The sequence below is a fragment of the Notolepis coatsorum genome (assembly GCF_963971535.1).
Source record: "Notolepis coatsorum genome assembly, chromosome: 3".
Lineage (NCBI taxonomy): Eukaryota > Metazoa > Chordata > Actinopteri > Aulopiformes > Paralepididae > Notolepis > Notolepis coatsorum.
In genome coordinates this window covers 83,821,050-83,838,549 of record NC_140167.1, presented here as the reverse complement: position 1 = coordinate 83,838,549, position 17,500 = coordinate 83,821,050, and positions in this window count along the sequence as shown.

Genomic DNA, 17,500 nt, shown 5'->3' with positions numbered 1-17,500 from the left:
GCCTCTAGTAGTCCAGCAGCTGATGATCGCAGTGTTCTTGCTGGTGTGTAATTTATTAGAGTGTTGGCGATGTAGCTAGGTCCCTGTCCATTTAGAGCTTTGTATGTAAGGAGAAGGACCTTAAAGTCAATTCTAAATGTTACAGGAAGCCAGTGTAAAGCGGCTAGGACTGGACTAATGTGCTCTCTCCTTTTGGTTCTAGTTAGCAGTCGGGCTGCAGAGTTTTGGATTAGCTGAAGCCTCTCTGTGGTTTTCTTAGGGAGACCTGTGAAAAGTGCATTACAGTAGTCTAACCGGCTAGATATGAATGCATGAATTAGCTTCTCAGCATCGTTCTGATTAATAAATGGTCGTACTTTTGCTATATTTCTGAGATGGAAGAACGATGTTTTCGTCACTTTGCTAATATGAGAATTGAAGTTCAGTTCTGAATCTATGATAACCCCAAGACTAGTGACCTCAGATTTGATCCAAGGGGTTAGTCCCCCCAGGTTCTTTATTAATGTTTCTTTTTTAGTTTTGGAGCCGATAATTAGAATTTCAGTTTTGTTCTCGTTTAGTTTCAGGAAGTTCTTACTCATCCATTTATTTATTGCCAGTAAGCAGTCTGTAATGGAGCTAATCGCTGTATCATTTGGTTCAGCAGATATGTACAGTTGTGTATCATCCGCATAGCTATGGAAATCTACATTATGTTCTCTGATGATATCACCCAGCGGTAACATGTAAAGGGAGAAGAGTAAAGGACCTAAGCAACTCCCTTGTGCAACTCCATAGTTGTTGTCGTATATATCAGACATGTGATCTCCTAGTTTAACATAGAATTTCCTCCCTCTGATGTATGTTTTAAACCAGCCCAGCACATGGTCTGAGAAACCGACATGGTTTTCAAGACGATCGATTAGAATATCGTGATCGATTGTATCAAATGCTGCACTGAGATCTAACAGGATAAGGATGGAGATCTTATTCTCGTCAGAGTTTAGTCTGAGGTCACTGATTATTTTGGTGAGGGCAGTTTCAGTGCTATGATATTTTCTGAATCCTGACTGAAATTCTTCTAAGATGTTGTTTTCTTCAAGAAAGGAATTTATTTGAACTGAAACTATCTTTTCAAGTACTTTACTAATGAATGGTAGGTTGGATATTGGACGATAATTTGCCATTTCATTACTATCCAAGTTAGGTTTTTTTAGTAATGGCTTTACAACTGCTGTTTTAAAGGCATCCGGGAAAATACCAGTCCTAAGGGAAGTGTTTATGATATCTAGCACAGGGCTTGAAACACTATTAAATACCCGTTTGAAGAAAGCTGTAGGTATAGGGTCAATGTCTGAGGTGGAGGAGTTACATTCTGAGACAGTTTTGCAGAGTACATCTAATGTGATGCATGTGAAACTTCTCATGGTTACATTGCACGGTTTGCCGCAATCAACTTTATTTCCATCATGAGTAATGCTGGCCCTGATCAAGGTTATTTTGTTGTTAAAGAATAGTGCAAGTTCTTCACACTTAACCGTTGATGACTGAGGAGGTGTAGGGGCAGTGTTGAGTAGTACATTAATAGTGGAAAAGAGGATTCTGGAGTTTCCAGCATTTTCTGTAATGATTTTAGAGAAGTAATCTTTCCTTGCTAAGCGGATGGTTTTATTATAAGCAGTTAAAGCATCTTTGTATATATCACAGCATATGGTGGTTTTTGTTTTTCTCCATTTTCGCTCCGCTGCACGACATTTCCTTTTTTCTTTGTTGACCGTATTATAGTTTAACCAGGGCGAGGCTCTAGTTTTCTTCTTTTTCGTTTTTAATGGGGCGACAGAATTTAATATAGATGACATTGCATCATTGAGATTTTCTACCATTTCATTTAGAGAGCTGTCATGATTGTGTGGTTCATGTAGTCTGATAAGATCAATGAACTTTGATTCAGCTTTGTCGTTTAGGAGCCTCTTTTTAACTATGATTTCTTTTTTTGTTTTAGTAAGGGTTATTTGAGTATCAAAAAATATACAGTGATGGTCGGAGAGAGGTAATTCAGTTATTGAGATATTTGTTATGCTTAGCCCAGTTGTTGTTATAACGTTAGGTTATGACTATAACCAAGTTCTGTTAGTTAGGGGCGATGCTTGGCATCGCCTTCTGCACTATCTCGCGTACGTGCACGCGTACTGAATAAACCACAAATGTACCTCTAATACCAGTATTAGTCTGACCACACCCCTCATCAGCTTACCTTCATAAGCAGGTGTGTGGTCACCTGCTCTCCTCCTTCCCAAGCTTTCACCACAAGGTGAGGACAAGGGCTGCAGCGGCGTCCGATGCCAAGCATCGCCCCTAACTAACAGAACTTGGTTATAGTCATAACCTAACGTTCTGTATCGTTAGTGGCTTAGCTTGGCATCGCCTTCTGCACAAGGGAGGCCAAGCGGAGCCACTTGGCTGACAAATACACCCCGCTGACAGCCCCCCAAAACCATCAGAACAGGGAGGGCCGAGCCCCCCCGACCCCCCCTAATGGAGGGTAGCCCCCCTATTAGGGACGTCACGGGAGGGCGACGGACCCGACCGTGCGAAGAGGCACTCAAGCAACTCAACGCACAGGGTGAGCAGACCGTGGCTTGACCCCACGACTACACACACGCACAACCCGCATGCCACCCGGGAACGAACGGAGGAACAACCTCGTTTCTGCCCCCAGAATCACGGGGTCAAGGGCAAACCCAACCCCGTGGCAAGGCCGTAGCAGCGGAGCACGAAGGAAGACCCAGACCCACCAAAAGGACTGGACTCCCTGGAATGGGGGCCCGGAGAAGTCCATGATGCCAGCATCAAGACCCCACCAGGTGGGCACGTAGTGCCCCGCCCCCCACATCGCCAGCGTATTCGGACAAAGGCCCCTCAGTTACTGCACCTGGTATTCCCAGGCGGAACCAACCAGGCCAGAACCTGCCCAGCTTCCGAGATCGGACGAGACCGGGCGTGTTCAGGTCGGTATGGCCGTAAGCCGAGCGGGCCCCGTCCCCCCAATAGTACACCGCCTGGCACACTGACCCTGCAGAAAAGGCAGTCAGCATGGCCGTAAGCACACAAAAAAGGTTAACCAACGGAAGCAGGCAGCGCACCGGGGAAAAACCAGGCAACAGGCTGTTAACCCTAGCCTGGAGACTGCGGACGAGACAGGCGCCAGAGGGGACAGCTGAACACAGCCGCCCCGGCGGAAGGAGCGTAAGCTGGCGGTGTTGCATGACCAAGCCTCCATCTAACAACCCCCACCCAGAGGGGTCGAGGCAGAGAAGGCTGACACGATTGGCAGACGTCATGAACGTGCAGGGGCACCCTCAACCGGTGAACCCGGGAGTTGACACTGCTCCAACACACCAGGGAATCAACCACCTCGGTGTTACCCAATGCGGTGGTTGTTCCTATAACCCCTCAAGAAAAAACTCCAAAACACACCTGCGGGTATACACCGGCTATACCGCAGTACAAGTGTTTCAGTTTCCAAAAAGGGTTAACCCAGGCCTACGGGTCGCAAACATCACTTCGGACCGGGCCTGGCGGTACGGGAAGCACAGGGTCACCAGAGGAGGTCAAAAAACCACCCCCACAGGCCCCTCTTCGCCATGCGTGAGAGAGGAGCGAAAAATAATGGAGAACCAGCCCCTAAGCACACCGTACCTGGTATTCCCCGGCGGTCTCCCAACCAAGTACTAACCAGGACCAACCTGTGTAGCGGCCGAGATCCGACGAGATCGAGCGCGTACAGAATGGCATGGCTGTAAGCCATGACGACAGTGCTGAGTAAAAACATACCCAACCAGGGTCTCCATAGCGCTTAACCCTGTGACACCCAGACCGACCTGGCATTTTTCCCCCTGAAAAAAGCCCAAGTCCCTCAGGGTACCAGAACAGCAGATCTGCATCCCCGGCGGACAACGGGTTCAACTGATCTGGACCAGCGTGACCAGAACCAGTCCCGTGCCCTAACCACGCCGACATGCCTACTCCAGGAGAAGGGCAGATATGCGTGTTGATCTTAACATGAAAAGAAGGCGCCACCCAGACGTCGGGACGAACCGCGCCTGGTGGCCCACCCCAAGGGCGTGAGACCCCACTACATATGTTCAGATCCATCCCGTCATCATCCCCCAGACATGAACGAGAATCCGTCGACAACCCACCCAGGTCATGGGATGTGGTCGCCGGAAGAGGAAAAACCCCCATCTCAGTTGCTTTATAAAAACGCTGTTTCAACCACAAGCAACTAAGGCGTGCCAGTCAATCGCCTGTTTACAGCGAGCTAGCACTATACGTGCGTCGGGACACACCCCCATCAATGAACAGGCTATTTAGACCTGTCATTGAATCCCCAAGGCGCCCAGGGGAACGACAAGAGGGGTGTGACACTCCCTAACTCCAACACTTCTGGAATAGAAAGAAGGAAGCATCAACAGTATGTATCCCAGTCTACACAGCCGGGGTAAAAAATGTTCACATTTTTACATCCCACCACCCTCCCATAGGAAAGAGACGGGGATCCCCAGAGAGACTTCCCACGCGAGCTGTACAGATTGAAAAGAATATATTGCACCTTGAGCCATGTAAAAAAACTGGTTTTAGGGCCTCCGGGGAAGAGGCACCGAACCCATACACACTCAATAAACGAATTGAATCGAATATACATACAATAGAAAAGGACCCTTCTAGAGGGTCCACTCACTTTGACAATCTGAGGAGGAAGGCTCTGTACTCTGATGGAGGCTTCCTCACATGGAAGAAGGAGTCCGAACTCACAGAAGGCCTGAGTAGGCGCTTGGTGAGGAGGAGCCCTGACCACCCCCCCTGAAAACAGATCCATCACATGGACCTGAACAGCACACGGAAGTCCTACCAACAGAGACGCGCACGGTGACGTACTCTATGGCGGGGGAATTCCTGCGGTGCACACGCCCAATATACCAGGCCGTGGGACCAGGAACTCCCTCCCCCCCCCCCCCCCCCCCCCGTAACGTGCCGAACCGCCACGTGACGGGAACCTTGAAGGACAGGGGGTGTACCCCTGACCGACAGAACAATGGGGAGAGGAAAGGTTACCAGTTCACCCCTTTACGACCCCACACCCATGATACGACGTAACGACAAAAAGAGAATATGACACAGTCATAGTCAGCTCTATGAAGCGTTTCACAGCTCCACACAGCGCACGAGCTAACCTGCTATCTGATTTTTACTAAGGAAAAACACAGAATAGAGAGGGCTCTAAGAACCCCGGTCCAACATACACATGTGCTTCTGTGGCCAGTACAACCCAGTTGTAGGTCACATGACACACACAACCCATCATCACCTACAAAAAATGGCAAAAACACTCAACAGAGGAACGCCGTTTTTTTCACAATGAGAGAATACATCATTCTTGATTAGTATCGACCACAGGCCTTGCTAAGCACACATGACAGCAACCAAACCAATTTCCCTTTAGGAAATAAGTTTCTCCAGCAGATTTAGCACAACCTCAGCAATCAAGCTGAGAGTTACATCGTATCCCTACCACACAAAAGACACAATTAATGCACAACATGTCTGATAGGAGGTGATAAAGTCCCCAGGGAACCGGGGGGGGAAACACAATCCTCCTATTTTACCCTCAATACGGCCAGTCAAAACAGGAAAACCTGTTAATGTGTGAACTCACTGTTCATTGTCATTACAGTCTGAGAAAGAACATTCTTTTACTCACTCGTCACCAAGCATAGCTTCATAGGTTAGTTGCCTTAGTAGTGAGTACACGGTACACATAAACACCATGATGTTTCTCACACAACAACCAGATCAATACATCACGATCTGCACGGGGAAGCTAACTGCTAGTGACAAAAACAGCTCACACACAACCCGCAACGTATCTCAAATGCATTGCAACAACACACGTTTTGGGAAAAAACACCGTTATTCACAATACATTTAGCAAGGTAAAACCAGAAGACGTGTTTATGAGGTCTGGCCAACCCCGTACCTGCCCGGAACGCAGATCAGCGAAGTGCAGTCACAAGCCACCGTAGAACACAGCCGTCCCGTGTTGTTCGATCCGGGCAGCGTCGCCGCTCCACCAGTCGCTACAGTCCTCTTTGTTGACGCAATCCCCGTCTAGGCTCAGGCAGGGTCGACGAACATCCCCTGTCAAGGATGACGTCGTGGTCAAGAGTGTAAAACATGTTAAAAATCAAAGCACGTTCAACAGAATAGCATCAAGCTAACGGCTGCTCCAACCGTTCGGGTGCTATCGCTTCCGCTCGCGGGACGCCGATCTACGACGCACGCGATCAGGAGCGAGCTCCCGGCGGCGCGCGAGAAGCCAAGCTACCCCGCGCCAGGCCACCGACCGGCTAACCGTAAGCTATGAACATGTAAACAATGACATAACACTCACCCAGACAGGCCGCCGTTCTGAACCCTCCTCACTTTTTAAGAGAAAAGAGAAAACAAGACGTCAACACCGCTTCACAACGGTGACATTAACACGTCCGGCGGAATCAGCACAGTACCAACTGGCCTGTATAGCTGACTTTGAACATGAATCTGCCGCTATCGCACATTACATGCACATATCCCCTCGTGAAGGAATACTCTCATTTGGATATGAAAGATGGGGTCTTAACACGGTGACAGAGAGAATCCACTCGTCCAGAACACACAGGGATCACCAGTGTCAATGGTCGCGGCCCACTAGTTAAAACTATAATGGTCGCCAGACCAAGGCCTTCTGTCGCCTAGACGGCTAAACAAAGGACCCTAGCCTGGGGCCGGTTTCCATAAACTTTGTCAAGTAGCCCCCATAGCACTAACAGACAAGTGGAGCCCGCCAGCAAACACTACTCACCCAACCTGGAACGCACCGCTCCTCACAACAGCGGCATGTCCGACAGTTCAGCTGTGGCCTGACAGGTTTCACCCCAACAAACACAGCAAGGAACTGCAGTTGAGAAGCATGCAGCGGCGTGCTCCCAATACGAAAACCGGTGGAGGGTTTGTAGAATGATCATCATCTTCTAGACACTCCAGTACGAAGACAATATCGCCGTATTTTCTCGAAAATAGTGAGAGAAAAAATAAAGATATGATGTCAACGTATCCTTGTTTCCCAAGCTGTTCCTAATCCAATTTCTTCCATCATGGTGTCAAGTGTGGGGATCTACCGAGGCACCTCTTCCTTGTGGTGAAAGCGAGAAGGAGGAGAGCAGGTGACCACACACCTGCTTATGAAGGTAAGCTGATGAGGGGTGTGGTCAGACTAATACTGGTATTAGAGGTACATTTGTGGTTTATTCAGTACGCGTGCACGTACGCGAGATAGTGCAGAAGGCGATGCCAAGCTAAGCCACTAACGATACAGAACTAAGTCTAGTGTATTCCCAAGCCGGTGAGTTGCATTTGTTATATGCTGTATTAGGTCAAAGCTATCCAGTAGATTTTTTAGTTCCATAGTTTTGGAGTCTGTTTTCTTATTAAAATGGATGTTCAGGTCTCCATTTTAGGATCACCTTATCATATCCGGTAACACATAGTGAGATCAGTTCAGAGAGCTCCTGTATAAATATTGGTGAGTGTCTAGGCGGGCGGTATATTGTGACAATAATAGTTGATTCTGTTTTTAGTTCAATGGCAAGATATTCCATTGACATGAACTCGCCTAGTTCTGTGATTCTAAACAAGAGTTTTGAGGAGAAGATTGCTGCAACTCCTCCGCCCCTTTTATTTTTTCTGGGTATTTGAAAAAAGTTATAGTCTGGTGGACAAGCTTCTATCATTATTGATGTAGCTGTGTCATTATTTAGCCATGTCTCTACTAGGCAGATGCAATCTAAGTTATTTTCTTTAATTAGATCATTTACTAAGAATGTTTTATTATTCAGTGATCTGACATTTAGGAAAGCTAATTTTATTTGTTGGACTTCTTTAGAGGAGGTCTGCTTTGGTTTGACCGTGATGGCCCTGAGGTTAATAGCAGGTAAACGCATTGGTGGCGTATATTTTTCACCATGCCATTGGCTAGTTATGATTACTTGTATGTTTTGAGAGATGGCATGGTAATTGTGCTATACTGTACCATACTGACTGCACTGTGCTTTCGGGGACATTTGATCAGACGAGATGGCCTTGTGTGATATGGGGGGGGGGGACGGGGGGGGGACGTCTTGTGCTGTACTTCGTGGTGAGATTGTGTCCTTCATGACTATCTCTCGTGCTGGTATGAGCTTAATATTCTTGGAGGCCATCAAGGCATGACGCATGTTTGCTGATAGGAGCTTTGAACCTAAGCGATTTGGGAAGAAGCCATTTCTTTGAAAACGTTCTGGGTTATTCCAGAAAACATTGAAGTTGTCAATGAATTTCAGGCCGTGTACGAGACATGCAGCCCCTAACCATGAATTAAAATTTAGGAGTCGACTGAATGCTTCCTGTCCTCTGCGAAAGCATGCAATTGGTCCACTGATGGACACATCAGTGTTTGTGTACACAGACTGATGTTTGTCTAGTGTGTTCATTAAACGTGTGAAATCGTCTTTCAAAGTCTCTGTGCCAGTCTTCTTTCGCAGGATGTCAAACGATCCAGAGTGAATGACAATTTTTGTTATTCCTGGTCTGATTAGTGTTGGAAGTTTTTCGGCTAGCTCTTTCACAGTTGTATTGTCTAGACAGATATTTTCTGTGTTTGCCATCTCCACATACCTTGTTATGGAATCTCCAATCAGTATGCAGTCTATTTTCTGTGTGAGGTTAGCATTTTTCTTTCCAACAGTTTTGGGGCCGTTTGTTTTTGGGCTAGGCCTAGTCTGCCGGTTCTTTCCACAGTCCTGTGGCCTTGGTGAAGCCTTGTTAGCCTTCTCAGTAGCCGGCATGTTAACGCTGGTCCCGTACCTTCGGCGTTGGCTACCGCGACGTTCTCGGCGCATGATAGTCTCTTCGCTGTTAGCCGTTCGCTCGGTCTGGGTCGTGTTTGCCAGCCGTGTCGCTAGTGGCTCTGTTTTCCTCGTCGTCTCGTCGTTAGCGTGTGCTTCGCTAGCATTAGCGTGAGCTCCGGCATGCCAGCTGTTTGCTTCGCTAGTGTTAGCGTGAGCTCCGGTATTCTTGCTATTAGCGTCGTTAGCGTGAGCTCCGTTACGCTCGCTGTTTTCTTCGTTAGCGTTGTTAGCTACGCTTCTATGTCTCTTTGCCTTGGGTGTTGATATGCGTGTTTCCGAGAGTAGGTTGAAACTATTACCTGGCGGTACCGGGGGTGAGGTCCTGGATCGTTTATTTCTCCTTTTATCCTTGACGGTGATCCACTGCTTTGGTCTAGCTCCTTGGTTGTGCCAAGGACCGTATTTTGGGTGGTGCTGTTCTGTAGTTACTAGCATAGGCCAGTTCTCAATCATGGTATTGTTGGCTATATTTGTAGTAGCTTCATAAATAGAGTCAATGAGTTGCTCATCCTGCTGTATTTGGTACAGGGTAGAAACCCGAGCCTCCAGCTCTACAATCCTCTTTCTCATCTCCAAGCAATTAGTACATTCTGTGGGAGAGCCGAGTCCCGGCATCTTCCTTTATTTCTTTTCAGGTTAGGCTAAGCTGAAGCTAAGCTAGGTACTTAGCTGGTGGTGGTGGTGGTGATGATGATGATGATGGTGGTGGTGGTGGTGATGGTGGTGGTGGTGGTGGTGATGGTGGCGATGGTGGTGGTGATGGTGGTGGGTCACTCACTTCACAACCGGGGTCTTTATGAAATATCATACAAGAGAGCTGTCCGTCGCTCTCTCCTAAACGGGGCAGCTTCCGTCGCCCCGGATATGTCCGTTTCTCTCCCCTACACAGGGCAGTTCCGTTGCCCTGGAGCTGTGCTATTACTCACACTGTCGTCTTCCGTCTCGTTAAAACTCAAAATAACAAGGAAAACCTTCCTCGTCTTTCATAAATATCCTTGCCTTCCGACATAGTCCTTTGTGTGTAGCTGATAAGACGGCTCGCTATTTCAGTAGTGTCCTCAGTGTCTCTCTCCTCGCTCCTCTCTCAACCAGCGCTCGTTATATTTCACTAGTGTCCTCTGTGTCTCTCTCCTTGCTCCTCTCTCAACCAGCACTCGTTATATTTCACTAGTGTCCTCAGTGTCTCTCTCCTCCCTCTCTCAACCAGCACTCGTTATATTTCAGTAGTGTCCTCTGTGTCTCTCTCCTTGCTCCTCTCTCAACCAGCACTCGTTATATTTCACTAGTGTCCTCAGTGTCTCTCTCCTCCCTCCTCTCTCAACCAGCACTTGTTATATTTCAGTAGTGTCCTCAGTGTCTCTCTCCTCCCTCTCTCAACCAGCACTCGTTATATTTCACTAGTGTCCTCAGTGTCTCTCTCCTTGCTCTCTCAACCAGCACTGGTTATATTTCAGTAGTGTCCTCAGTGTCTCTCTCCTTGCTCCTCTCTCAACCAGCACTCGTTATATTTCACTAGTGTCCTCAGTGTCTCTCTCCTCCCTCCTCTCTCAACCAGCACTGGTTATATTTCACTAGTGTCCTCAGTGTCTCTCTCCTCCCTCCTCTCTCAACCAGCACTGGTTATATTTCACTAGTGTCCTCAGTGTCTCTCTCCTCCCTCTCTCAACCAGCACTCGTTATATTTCAGTAGTGTCCTCAGTGTCTCTCTCCTCCCTCCTCTCTCAACCAGCACTCGTTATATTTCACTAGTGTCCTCAGTGTCTCTCTCCTCCCTCCTCTCTCAACCAGCACTCGTTATATTTCAGTAGTGTCCTCAGTGTCTCTCTCCTCCCTCCTCTCTCAACCAGCACTCGTTATATTTCACTAGTGTCCTCAGTGTCTCTCTCCTCCCTCCTCTCTCAACCAGCACTCGTTATATTTCAGTAGTGTCCTCAGTGTCTCTCTCCTCCCTCCTCTCTCAACCAGCACTCGTTATATTTCACTAGTGTCCTCAGTGTCTCTCTCCTCCCTCTCTCAACCAGCACTCGTTATATTTCACTAGTGTCCTCAGTGTCTCTCTCCTTGCTCCTCTCTCAACCAGCACTGGTTATATTTCAGTAGTGTCCTCAGTGTCTCTCTCCTCCCTCTCTCTCAACCAGCACTCGTTATATTTCACTAGTGTCCTCAGTGTCTCTCTCCTCCCTCCTCTCTCAACCAGCACTGGTTATATTTCACTAGTGGCCTCAGTGTCTCTCTCCTCCCTCCTCTCTCAACCAGCACTCGTTATATTTCACTAGTGTCCTCAGTGTCTCTCTCCTCCCTCCTCTCTCAACCAGCACTGGTTATATCAGTAGTGTCCTCAGTGTCTCTCTCCTCCCTCCTCTCTCAACCAGCACTCGTTATATTTCACTAGTGTCCTCAGTGTCTCTCTCCTCCCTCCTCTCTCAACCAGCACTCGTTATATTTCACTAGTGTCCTCAGTGTCTCTCTCCTCGCTCCTCTCTCAACCAGCACTGGTTATATTTCACTAGTGTCCTCAGTGTCTCTCTCCTCCCTCCTCTCTCAACCAGCACTCGTTATATTTCACTAGTGTCCTCAGTGTCTCTCTCCTCCCTCCTCTCTCAACCAGCACTGGTTATATTTCAGTAGTGTCCTCAGTGTCTCTCTCCTCCCTCCTCTCTCAACCAGCACTCGTTATATTTCACTAGTGTCCTCAGTGTCTCTCTCCCTGCTCCTCTCTCAACCAGCACTGGTTATATTTCACTAGTGTCCTCAGTGTCTCTCTCTCCTCCCTCCTCTCTCAACCAGCACTGGTTATATTTCACTAGTGTCCTCAGTGTCTCTCTCCTCCCTCCTCTCTCAACCAGCACTCGTTATATTTCAGTAGTGTCCTCAGTGTCTCTCTCCTCCCTCCTCTCAACCAGCACTCGTTATATTTCACTAGTGTCCTCAGTGTCTCTCTCCTCCCTCCTCTCTCAACCAGCACTCGTTATATTTCACTAGTGTCCTCAGTGTCTCTCTCTCTCCTCCCTCCTCTCTCAACCAGCACTCGTTATATTTCACTAGTGTCCTCAGTGTCTCTCTCCTCCCTCTCTCAACCAGCACTGGTTATATTTCAGTAGTGTCCTCAGTGTCTCTCTCCTTGCTCCTCTCTCAACCAGCACTGGTTATATTTCACTAGTGTCCTCAGTGTCTCTCTCCTTGCTCCTCTCTCAACCAGCACTCGTTATATTTCACTAGTGTCCTCAGTGTCTCTCTCCTTGCTCCTCTCTCAACCAGCACTCGTTATATTTCACTAGTGTCCTCAGTGTCTCTCTCCTCCCTCCTCTCTCAACCAGCACTCGTTATATTTCACTAGTGTCCTCAGTGTCTCTCTCCTCCCTCCTCTCTCAACCAGCACTCGTTATATTTCACTAGTGTCCTCAGTGTCTCTCTCCCTCCTCTCTCAACCAGCACTCGTTATATTTCAGTAGTGTCCTCAGTGTCTCTCTCCTCCCTCCTCTCTCAACCAGCACTCGTTATATTTCAGTAGTGTCCTCAGTGTCTCTCTCCTCCCTCCTCTCTCAACCAGCACTCGTTATATTTCAGTAGTGTCCTCAGTGTCTCTCTCCTCCCTCCTCTCTCAACCAGCACTCGTTACATTTCAGTAGTGTCCTCAGTGTCTCTCTCCCTCCTCTCTCAACCAGCACTCGTTATATTTCACTAGTGTCCTCAGTGTCTCTCTCCTCCCTCCTCTCTCAACCAGCACTCGTTATATTTCACTAGTGTCCTCAGTGTCTCTCTCCTCCCTCCTCTCTCAACCAGCACTCGTTATATTTCACTAGTGTCCTCAGTGTCTCTCTCCTCGCTCCTCGCTCAACCAGCACTGGTTATATTTCACTAGTGTCCTCAGTGTCTCTCTCCTCCCTCCTCTCTCAACCAGCACTCGTTATATTTCACTAGTGTCCTCAGTGTCTCTCTCCTCCCTCCTCTCTCAACCAGCACTGGTTATATTTCAGTAGTGTCCTCAGTGTCTCTCTCCTCCCTCCTCTCTCAACCAGCACTCGTTATATTTCACTAGTGTCCTCAGTGTCTCTCTCCCTGCTCCTCTCTCAACCAGCACTGGTTATATTTCACTAGTGTCCTCAGTGTCTCTCTCTCCTCCCTCCTCTCTCAACCAGCACTGGTTATATTTCACTAGTGTCCTCAGTGTCTCTCTCCTCCCTCCTCTCTCAACCAGCACTCGTTATATTTCAGTAGTGTCCTCAGTGTCTCTCTCCTCCCTCCTCTCAACCAGCACTCGTTATATTTCACTAGTGTCCTCAGTGTCTCTCTCCTCCCTCCTCTCTCAACCAGCACTCGTTATATTTCACTAGTGTCCTCAGTGTCTCTCTCTCTCCTCCCTCCTCTCTCAACCAGCACTCGTTATATTTCACTAGTGTCCTCAGTGTCTCTCTCCTCCCTCTCTCAACCAGCACTGGTTATATTTCAGTAGTGTCCTCAGTGTCTCTCTCCTTGCTCCTCTCTCAACCAGCACTGGTTATATTTCACTAGTGTCCTCAGTGTCTCTCTCCTTGCTCCTCTCTCAACCAGCACTCGTTATATTTCACTAGTGTCCTCAGTGTCTCTCTCCTTGCTCCTCTCTCAACCAGCACTCGTTATATTTCACTAGTGTCCTCAGTGTCTCTCTCCTCCCTCCTCTCTCAACCAGCACTCGTTATATTTCACTAGTGTCCTCAGTGTCTCTCTCTCCTCCCTCCTCTCTCAACCAGCACTCGTTATATTTCAGTAGTGTCCTCAGTGTCTCTCTCCTCCCTCCTCTCTCAACCAGCACTCGTTATATTTCAGTAGTGTCCTCAGTGTCTCTCTCCTCCCTCCTCTCTCAACCAGCACTCGTTATATTTCACTAGTGTCCTCAGTGTCTCTCTCCTCCCTCCTCTCTCAACCAGCACTCGTTATATTTCACTAGTGTCCTCAGTGTCTCTCTCCCTCCTCTCTCAACCAGCACTCGTTATATTTCAGTAGTGTCCTCAGTGTCTCTCTCCTCCCTCCTCTCTCAACCAGCACTCGTTATATTTCAGTAGTGTCCTCAGTGTCTCTCTCCTCCCTCCTCTCTCAACCAGCACTCGTTATATTTCAGTAGTGTCCTCAGTGTCTCTCTCCTCCCTCCTCTCTCAACCAGCACTCGTTACATTTCAGTAGTGTCCTCAGTGTCTCTCTCCCTCCTCTCTCAACCAGCACTCGTTATATTTCACTAGTGTCCTCAGTGTCTCTCTCCTCCCTCCTCTCTCAACCAGCACTCGTTATATTTCAGTAGTGTCCTCAGTGTCTCTCTCCTCCCTCCTCTCTCAACCAGCACTCGTTATATTTCACTAGTGTCCTCAGTGTCTCTCTCCTCTCTCCTCTCTCAACCAGCACTCGTTATATTTCACTAGTGTCCTCAGTGTCTCTCTCCTCCCTCTCTCAACCAGCACTCGTTATATTTCAGTAGTGTCCTCAGTGTCTCTCTCCTCCCTCCTCTCTCAACCAGCACTGGTTATATTTCACTAGTGTCCTCAGTGTCTCTCTCCTCCCTCTCTCAACCAGCACTCGTTATATTTCAGTAGTGTCCTCAGTGTCTCTCTCCTCCCTCCTCTCTCAACCAGCACTCGTTATATTTCACTAGTGTCCTCAGTGTCTCTCTCCTCCCTCTCTCAACCAGCACTCGTTATATTTCAGTAGTGTCCTCAGTGTCTCTCTCCTTGCTCCTCTCTCAACCAGCACTCGTTATATTTCACTAGTGTCCTCAGTGTCTCTCTCCTCCCTCCTCTCTCAACCAGCACTCGTTATATATCACTAGTGTCCTCAGTGTCTCTCTCCTCCCTCTCTCAACCAGCACTCGTTATATTTCACTAGTGTCCTCAGTGTCTCTCTCCTCCCTCCTCTCTCAACCAGCACTGGTTATATTTCAGTAGTGTCCTCAGTGTCTCTCTCCTCCCTCCTCTCTCAACCAGCACTCGTTATATTTCACTAGTGTCCTCAGTGTCTCTCTCCTCCCTCCTCTCTCAACCAGCACTGGTTATATTTCAGTAGTGTCCTCAGTGTCTCTCTCCTCCCTCCTCTCTCAACCAGCACTCGTTATATTTCACTAGTGTCCTCAGTGTCTCTCTCCTCCCTCCTCTCTCAACCAGCACTGGTTATATTTCAGTAGTGTCCTCAGTGTCTCTCTCCCTGCTCCTCTCTCAACCAGCACTCGTTATATTTCAGTAGTGTCCTCAGTGTCTCTCTCCTTGCTCTCTCAACCAGCACTGGTTATATTTCAGTAGTGTCCTCAGTGTCTCTCTCCTCGCTCCTCTCTCAACCAGCACTGGTTATATTTCACTAGTGTCCTCAGTGTCTCTCTCTCCTCCCTCCTCTCTCAACCAGCACTCGTTATATTTCAGTAGTGTCCTCAGTGTCTCTCTCCTCCCTCCTCTCTCAACCAGCACTCGTTATATTTCACTAGTGTCCTCAGTGTCTCTCTCCCTGCTCCTCTCTCAACCAGCACTGGTTATATTTCACTAGTGTCCTCAGTGTCTCTCTCCTCCCTCCTCTCTCAACCAGCACTCGTTATATTTCAGTAGTGTCCTCAGTGTCTCTCTCCTCCCTCCTCTCTCAACCAGCACTCGTTATATTTCACTAGTGTCCTCAGTGTCTCTCTCCTCCCTCCTCTCTCAACCAGCACTCGTTATATTTCAGTAGTGTCCTCAGTGTCTCTCTCCCTCCTATCTCAACCAGCACTGGTTATATTTCACTAGTGTCCTCAGTGTCTCTCTCCTCCCTCCTCTCTCAACCAGCACTCATTATATTTCAGTAGTGTCCTCAGTGTCTCTCTCCCTCCTCTCTCAACCAGCACTGGTTATATTTCAGTAGTGTCCTCAGTGTCTCTCTCCTTGCTCCTCTCTCAACCAGCACTCGTTATATTTCACTAGTGTCCTCAGTGTCTCTCTCCTCCCTCCTCTCTCAACCAGCACTCGTTATATTTCAGTAGTGTCCTCAGTGTCTCTCTCCTCCCTCCTCTCTCAACCAGCACTGGTTATATTTCACTAGTGTCCTCAGTGTCTCTCTCCTCCCTCCTCTCTCAACCAGCACTCGTTATATTTCACTAGTGTCCTCAGTGTCTCTCTCCTCCCTCCTCTCTCAACCAGCACTCGTTATATTTCAGTAGTGTCCTCAGTGTCTCTCTCCTCCCTCCTCTCTCAACCAGCACTTGTTATATTTCACTAGTGTCCTCAGTGTCTCTCTCCTCCCTCCTCTCTCAACCAGCACTCGTTATATTTCACTAGTGTCCTCAGTGTATCTCTCCTCCCTCTCTCAACCAGCACTGGTTATATTTCAGTAGTGTCCTCAGTGTCTCTCTCCTCCCTCCTCTCTCAACCAGCACTCGTTATATTTCAGTAGTGTCCTCAGTGTCTCTCTCCTTGCTCCTCTCTCAACCAGCACTGGTTATATTTCACTAGTGTCCTCAGTGTCTCTCTCCTTGCTCCTCTCTCAACCAGCACTCGTTATATTTCACTAGTGTCCTCAGTGTCTCTCTCCTCCCTCTCTCAACCAGCACTCGTTATATTTCAGTAGTGTCCTCAGTGTCTCTCTCCTCGCTCCTCTCTCAACCAGCACTCGTTATATTTCAGTAGTGTCCTCAGTGTCTCTCTCTCCTCACTCCTCTCTCAACCAGCACTCGTTATATTTCAGTAGTGTCCTCAGTGTCTCTCTCTCCTCGCTCCTCTCTCAACCAGCACTCGTTATATTTCAGTAGTGTCCTCAGTGTCTCTCTCCTTGCTCCTCTCTCAACCAGCACTCGTTATATTTCACTAGTGTCCTCAGTGTCTCTCTCCTCCCTCTCTCAACCAGCACTCGTTATATTTCACTAGTGTCCTCAGTGTCTCTCTCCTCCCTCTCTCAACCAGCACTCGTTATATTTCACTAGTGTCCTCAGTGTCTCTCTCTCCTCCCTCCTCTCTCAACCAGCACTGGTTATATTTCACTAGTGTCCTCAGTGTCTCTCTCCTCCCTCCTCTCTCAACCAGCACTCGTTATATTTCAGTAGTGTCCTCAGTGTCTCTCTCCTCCCTCCTCTCTCAACCAGCACTCGTTATATTTCACTAGTGTCCTCAGTGTCTCTCTCCCTGCTCCTCTCTCAACCAGCACTCGTTATATTTCACTAGTGTCCTCAGTGTCTCTCTCCTCCCTCCTCTCTCAACCAGCACTGGTTATATTTCAGTAGTGTCCTCAGTGTCTCTCTCCTCCCTCCTCTCTCAACCAGCACTCGTTATATTTCACTAGTGTCCTCAGTGTCTCTCTCCTCCCTCCTCTCTCAACCAGCACTGGTTATATTTCAGTAGTGTCCTCAGTGTCTCTCTCCTCCCTCCTCTCTCAACCAGCACTCGTTATATTTCACTAGTGTCCTCAGTGTCTCTCTCCTCCCTCCTCTCTCAACCAGCACTGGTTATATTTCAGTAGTGTCCTCAGTGTCTCTCTCCCTGCTCCTCTCTCAACCAGCACTCGTTATATTTCAGTAGTGTCCTCAGTGTCTCTCTCCTTGCTCTCTCAACCAGCACTGG